Here is an 8,063-nt window from a genome sequence, read left to right on the forward strand (position 1 = left end):
AATTAAAAATAATATGAATAAGTAAATGGATACATGAATGTATAGAGTGGTACCAATTATAAACTTGAAGGGAAGGGAGGAGTTAGAGGCAGGCCTCCTTTCTGCTGGTGTGAACATTTAGGAACACGTCTAAGATTTGGAGAGTTCCTTGTCACCCTTTTATCTTCTTCAATCGCCTGAGACTGGGCTTCCAGCTCTCCTTTTCACATTACCATCATATGCTGCAATGAGGGTTTCTCTCCTATCCTAGTTCATGAAAGAAAATAAAAGGTCCTCAGTCTTTTTCAGATTTCTTAAGACAATTTTTTCCTGCCAGCCCAAACCGAGAAAACAACGGGTAAAACTTTCCTATGCACCAGGACAAAAATTTTAGAAAGCAAACAGGCTACCACACAATAACTATAAGGTATCTCAAAATAAAAATTAAAAGGTACCTGGTAAAAAAACCTAACAACATATATGCAAGAACTTTATAGAGTGGGGTGAGTTTTATGCTATGTAAATTATACCTCAATAAAAATGTACTAAAAAAAAAAAACTTTAGAAAGAAAAGCATAAAACTTTATTAAAGGACATAAAAAAGACCTAAGTAGAGAAATATATTACGTGCATAGACAGTAAGACTCTAAACCAATAATGTCAATTGTCTCCAAACTAATCTACGGATTCATTGTAAATTAAAACAAAATCTTAAGACAAGTTTTTGATTGTTGTTTTGTTTCTTACAGAATGGACAAGCTGACCCTAAAATTCACAAAGAGCAGTAAAGGATTAGGAAGAGTTAAGGTAATTCCGAAGGAGGGGGGCTGGCTATCTTTATCAGATATATCAAGACTTATTATAAACCTATAGGAAATAAGAACAATAAGGGCATTGGTGCAAGAACAGACAGAGAATATACAGAATACAGAGCCAGGAAATACATACATACATACATAAAGGAAATTGGGTAAGTGACAAAAGAGAAAGAATGCATTAATGAGTAGTTTGAGGTCAAGTGACAACTCAAATGGGAAAAAAAGTTAAGATTTCTACATACCACCTGACACAAAAGTCAATTTCAGATTAAAGACCTAAGTATAAAGAGCAAAACTTTGAATTTTCAGAAGAAAATACCGAATATCTTTATAACCTCAAGGTTTTCTTAAGCAAGATATAAAATACACAAGCCATGACAAGGATGCCCACTGTCACCGCTCTTGTTTAACATAGTGCTGGAAGTTCTAGCATCAGCAATCAGACAACAAAAGGAAATCAAAGGCATCAAAATTGGCAAAGATGAAGTCAAGCTTTCGCTTTTTGCAGATGACATGATATTATACATGGAAAATCCGATAGACTCCACCAAAAGTCTGCTAGAACTGATACATGAATTCAGCAAAGTTGCAGGATACAAAATCAATGTGCAGAAATCAGTTGCATTCTTATACACTAACAATGAAGCAACAGAAAGACAAATGAAGAAACTGATCCCATTCACAATTGCACCAAGAAGCATAAAATACCTAGGAATAAATCTAACCAAAGATGTAAAAGATCTGTATGCTGAAAACTATAGAAAGCTTATGCAGGTAATTGAAGAAGATATAAAGAAATGGAAAGTCATTCCCTGCTCATGGATTGGAAGAATAAATATTGTCAAAATGTCAATACTACCCAAAGCTATCTACACATTCAATGCAATCCCAATCAAAATGGCACCAGCATTCTTCTCGAAACTAGAACAAGCAATCCTAAAATTCATATGGAACCACAAAAGGCCCCGAATAGCCAAAGTAATTTTGAAGAAGAAGACCAAAGCAGGAGGCATCACAATCCCAGACTTTAGCCTCTACTACAAAGCTGTCATCATCAAGTCAGCATGGTATTGGCATAAAAACAGACACATAGACCAATGGAATAGAATAGAAACCCCAGAACTAGACCCACAAACGTATGGCCAACTCATCTTTGACAAAGCAGGAAAGAACATCCAATGGAAAAAAGACAGTCTCTTTAACAAATGGTGCTGGGAGAACTGGACAGCAACATGCAGAAGGTTGAAACTAGACCACTTTCTCACACCATTCACAAAAATAAACTCAAAATGGATAAAGGACCTGAATGTGAGACAGGAAACCATCAAAACCTTAGAGGAGAAAGCAGGAAAAGACCTCTCTGACCTCAGCCGTAGCAATCTCTTACTCGGCACATCCCCAAAGGCAAGGGAATTAAAAGCAAAAGTGAATTACTGGGACCTTATGAAGATAAAAAGCTTCTGCACAGCAAAGGAAACAACCAACAAAACTAAAAGGCAACCAACGGAATGGGAAAAGATATTTGCAAATGACACAACGGACAAAGGGCTAGTATCCAAAATCTATAAAGAGCTCATCAAACTCCACACCCGAAAAACAAATAACCCAGTGAAGAAATGGGCAGAAAACATGAATAGACACTTCTCTAAAGAAGACATCCGGATGGCCAACAGGCACATGAAAAGATGTTCAACGTCGCTCCTTATCAGGGAAATACAAATCAAAACCACACTCAGATATCACCTCACGCCAGTCAGAGTGGCCAAAATGAAGAAATCAGGAGACTATAGATGCTGGAGAGGATGTGGAGAAACAGGAACCCTCTTGCACTGTTGGTGGGAATGCAAATTGGTGCAGCCGCTCTGGAAAGCAGTGTGGAGGTTCCTCAGAAAATTAAAAATAGACCTACCCTATGACCCAGCAATAGCACTGCTAGGAATTTACCCAAGGGATACAGGAGTACTGATGCATAGGGGCACCTGTACCCCAATGTTTATAGCGGCACTCTCAACAATAGCCAAATTATGGAAAGAGCCTAAATGTCCATCAACTGATGAATGGATAAAGAAATTGTGGTTTATATACACAATGGAATACTACGTGGCAATGAGAAAAAATGAAATATGGCCTTTTGTAGCAACATGGATGGAACTGGAGAGTGTGATGCTAAGTGAAATAAGCCATACAGAGAAAGACAGATACCATATGGTTTCACTCTTATGTGGATCCTGAGAAACATAACAGAAACCCATGGGGGAGGGGAAGGAAAAAAAAAAAAGAAAAAAAGAGGCTAGAGTGGGAGAGAGCCAAAGCATAAGAGACTGTTAAAAACTGAGAACAAACTGAGGGTTGATGGGGGGTGGGAGGGAGGGCAGGGTGGGAGGGAGGGCAGGGTGGGTGATGGGTATTGAGGAGGGCACCTTTTGGGATGAGCACTGGGTGTTGTATGGAAACCAATTTGACAGTAAATTTCATATATTAAAAAATAAAAAAAAAAATAAATAAATAAAATAAAATAAAATACACAAGCCATAAAGGGAAAATCTGACAAATGTGATCACATTTTTAAAATGTTAATTTCTATACAAATCATCAAAATCAAAGTTAAAACATAAACTCACTGACCGGAAAAATATCAGCCAACACATAAAATCAGCAAGGGATTAATATCCAGAATACACAGACTCCCCCAAATCAGTAAGAGACAGATAATGCTATGAAAAAATAAATGGGGAAAAGAGGTGAACAAACTGTTAAATGAAGAGGAAACCTAGCAGTCTAATGAATCAATAAGAGTGGTTAAGGAAATGCAAAATAAATTAACAATGACGTACAATACCATTTTACAAGCACCGACTGGCAAACAAGTCAGGCAACACCAGGTGTTGGTGAGGATATGGATACACAGAGAGTTTTAAACTCTATTGGCAATGAGTAAACTGCTATTCAATTCTGGAGAGCAATATGGCAATTATCTGGTAAAGACAAGACACGCAGATTCTACAAACTGGCAATTGCACTTTTAGACACATGCCGTAGACAAACTCTCCCTCAAGTGCCCACTGATATTTGTGGCAGCATTGTTTAAAATGAGGGAAAAAATGAGACCACCTAAATGTCCATGAATAAGGAAGAGGATTAAAAAAAAAACTGTGGCATATTCTTACAATGTAACATTATCTATGGCAATTAAACCAATGAATTACATATCTCAAAAATTTGTAAAAGTGCAGTATTATAATTTTTACATACAAGTTAAGAAACAAACTTATACTATATAGAGTGATTCAAAAGAAGAACAAATGGCATAAATATGAACTGATACAAGCCACGACATGGATGTATCTTAAGAAATGTGAATGAAAAAAAACCCACACATAGGAGTATCTGCCAAATGATTCCATTTATATGAAGTCCTAAAATAGGCAAATGGTTATTTACCATAGTCTATGGTGACAGAAAACATAGAAGTGGTTACTGGGGGAAGGAGTACTCACTGGAAAAGGGCATGAGGAAAGCTTCTGGGTTTAGTAAAGTGTTTCGTATCTTTATTAAGGTAGTTAACATTTGTCATCAAAATTAAAATTTGTACTTTTTAAAATTTTTTTTTAACGTTTATTTATTTTTGAGACAGAGAGAGACAGAGCATGAACGGGGGAGGGTCACAGAGAGAAGGAGACACAGAATCTGAAACAGGCTCCAGGCTCTGAGCTGTCAGCACAGAGCCCGACGCGGGGCTCGAACCCACAGACCGTGAGATCATGACCTGAGCCGAAGTCGGACGCCCAACCGACTGAGCCACCCAGGCGTCCCTAAAATTTGTACATTTTATTGCATGTAGGATACCCTCAATTTGGTTTCCAAGAAACAGAACTGAACACTTTCAAAAATGTATTACTTGCTAACTAGGATGCAGCCAATAAACACTCTGCAAAAGGAACCATCGCAGGTATTTCTCTAATCTTAAAACTGCTCAGTAAATACCTTTCTTGTCACAAGGCACACATTCCTGTAGCCCATTTCATTTAGGCCCTTTGTAACAAACATGTCACACTGTTCATAGCTGAAATGGTATTCCCTCAATGCTACAAGAAGTGGTACAAACACAGAGGTTCTTGACACATCCTCACAAGAAGTCACATGGTGGGAGATCTGGAGGCCAATATTCCAGAGGCAGGTCAACTTTTTGAGCACTATCCAATCCATGCCATGAAATGTGTACATTAAGAAACTCTAGACTGCATAATGGAAGTGAGGCAGAGCCTCATCCTGATGGAAAATGGGGATGTTGGAGATTTTGCAGCTGTGGGAAAAACCATTCCATCATTGTGTCCATGATTATACCATCATTTCCATTTGATGGATCTTTGGCAAAAAGGAACTGATGAAGACCTGTGTGCTTCACGTGGCACAAAAGATTTACTTTCAGTGAATCCCTGAAAAGTTCCATTGTAAGATGTTGTTTTTCAATGTCCCACATATGTGGAGGTTATGATCCATTTTTCTACTTTTTGCACTTCCCTGTGACCCTGAAACCTGCAGCAAGACCTGTATCAATTTGCGTTAACAGTCTCAATGTGGGCTTGCAACAGGTTAAACAGGTTAGTCTCCATTTATGGAAAATGCTCCAGATGGTAGGCTGAGGGATGCCTTCCTTAATTTCCACATCCTGGGACTTTTGTAAACAAGGACACAAATTTGCCTCACTGCTTCCTCTGCAGATGTGGCTGCCCTGTGTTCTTTTAAGATGTATCCTTTCTGTTCCATCTCATTGCACCAATGGTAATGGTGACTGCTGGGTATGTATTCATTGTCTGGTAACGCATGACCTTTGCACTGCAGCAATACAACCAACTTCAGCAGACTCCAACATACAAAATTAAGTGTCGAAGAGAAACTCTACAAATTGGTGCACATCATATTTATGTATAAATGTTACTGATGTTACTGAATAATAAAATTTTGAAAGCAGTCAATTCTTTTATTGTTCTGTACACTGCTTAAACAGATATAAAATAATTAAACACATGAACAGAAGGGATACACATAAACTTCCATTTGGTGCTTGCTTCTGCTGAGGGAAGGGCAGGAATAGGAGGAGGACAAGAATGGGTCTCAACTGTGTCAACTGTATCTTGAAAAAAAAAAAACAAAACAATGGAGGCAAATGTGGCAAAATGTTAACGTATTTTAGATCTGAGTACCTAGTGAGTATTATTTTCTGGATTTTTCTATATGTTTGATGTAGTTATTACTTTTGTTAAATGAGTAATAAAATGGATCAGCTCTGTGAGGAAAAAAATCAAAAGGCAAAGCCTGTAATGGTAACTCTTTGAGCTCACAAGCAATGAATTTGTGTTACAGAGGTATACTTCAACGACAGCCTCCCATGCACTTTGTCATAACCAGTTGAAAGGAGACAGGACAAGAAAAAGCTGCCGTTGAGAACAAAATCAGGGCTGGGAGAGCAGCAAGACCTCACCCAACCTCTATTCATCCTGTAACCTCCATGGGAACCAGTGAGGGGAGGGGACGGAGACCTAGAGACCTGGGGAAGAAGGAAGAGGCAAGTACCAGGAAGCACTGGCATCTGCAACACTAAGTGGTAAATTAGAGAGAGAGAGAGAGAGAGAGAGAGAAAGGGGAGGGGGAGGAGGAGGGAGAGAGAATATGAATTAGAAGCCTAGCAGCCAAGATACAAGAGTATCAGTCAATCTAGGATGGTAATTTAGACATAAATGCCATCATGACAAATGTATGGTAGTCCGGGCCCAATAAGTATATGTACCTTTTTCTGCCTTTAAACACTTTTAATGAATCCTGTCATTTTAGGCTCTAGGGATAAAAATCAGGTTCTCTTGGCCCTCAAATAATATATACTTCTGCCATGGCTACAACATATGAAACATCTACAACAAAAATATATAGCTAACATTTATTGAGCGTCTTCTTTATGCCGAGCAGCATCCAAAGCATTTCATGTATTAATTCATTTAATCTTCACAACAGTCTTATGATGTATGGATTAATAGTCTTATTACTATTTTACAGACAAGGAAATGGACATACAGAGAGGTTAAGAACCTTACCCAGGAACACACAACTAGTAAAGGCAGAGTCAGGATTTGAACTCAATCTGATGGTGGGACCCAAGCTTTTAACCGTGACACTAAAAAAAAAAACTTGTAGTGAACATACTGCAAAGTACCCTGAATCTAGGTCTGAATTGTGACTCTAGCACATATGACCTGGGTGATTCTGCACATATCCTTCAAATTTTCTCAAACAGCTTATTTTAGTGTTGTGGAAAGTCTCAGGTGATAGAACAAATCACACAGCAATTACATCTACCACAATTATGACTGTAAACGGGCCTAAAAAATGTGACAAGGATTTCCTTGAGAGCATCCATCCCCATAGGCTTCTTAATCTTTATACCTAACACCACTGGACTCAACTACAACGTCAACCTCAGTACCAAGATCAAGGGAGTCCTTCATTGGAAGGGACTTAAGAAGTTTTTGGTAATTCAGGATTGAGCTCTAACAATTGGATTTAATCCCAGTTCTAAAATTAAGACTCTATCCTTATCCCTACACTTCTGAGTTCTACCTCTTCTCCTATACTTTTTCTAGTCCTAAAGACTTACTATGTGCCATATGTTTGGCATATATTATCACATTCAACCCCAGAACACTGTGAGGTAGGTTATTACTGCACTATTTGACAGATGAAGAAACTGAAGAGAGAGGTTAAAATGCCCAAAGTCATTTAACAGTGCCAGAATTCGAAGATGAACACAGGTCAACTGGCTGCAAAGGCCATTGTTTTTCTTCTGTAATAAGCAATTTTCAAGTTGTGTTAAGATTCCGTGGAGAATCAAGGGCTGTCAAAGACTGAAGAGACGGAAGGGCATATGGCTCATCTCACTCTTACAGATATATGTAGCATGCTGATTGCCACATACTCCGGACTCCACGCAATTCTTTTATGCCTTCCTGCCTGCCTGGGCTTCCTTCTCCTATCACTTAGAGATCTTAACTCAGTCACCCACAACCCAAGATACCCTCCTCTTCAGTAGATATTTCTTTCCCAGGCTACCCCAGCATGTTTCTTTTAACTTTCCACTCCTAAGTCTGCCATCAAATAACAGGAAGTACTCATAAAAGTCATTTTTAAAATGGCCACCATTATATATAAGTAGCAGTATCAACTCTGCCACAGTATGGAAGCAGATTAATTCGGCTCACATAATCTAAAATGTTG

At 38.5% G+C, this 8,063-nt stretch overlaps 1 protein-coding gene across 1 annotated transcript in view; it reads right to left on the minus strand.

The window, feature by feature from the left end:
• LOC109254375 (torsin-1A-interacting protein 2-like) overlaps positions 1 to 8,063 on the minus strand; it is a 36,648-nt gene that overhangs the window by 11,704 nt on the left and 16,881 nt on the right. The window lies entirely within an intron of this gene.

This window comes from Panthera pardus, unplaced genomic scaffold (assembly GCF_024362965.1).
Source record: "Panthera pardus isolate Hobbes unplaced genomic scaffold, ASM2436296v1 HiC_scaffold_21, whole genome shotgun sequence".
NCBI classification, from domain to species: domain Eukaryota; kingdom Metazoa; phylum Chordata; class Mammalia; order Carnivora; family Felidae; genus Panthera; species Panthera pardus.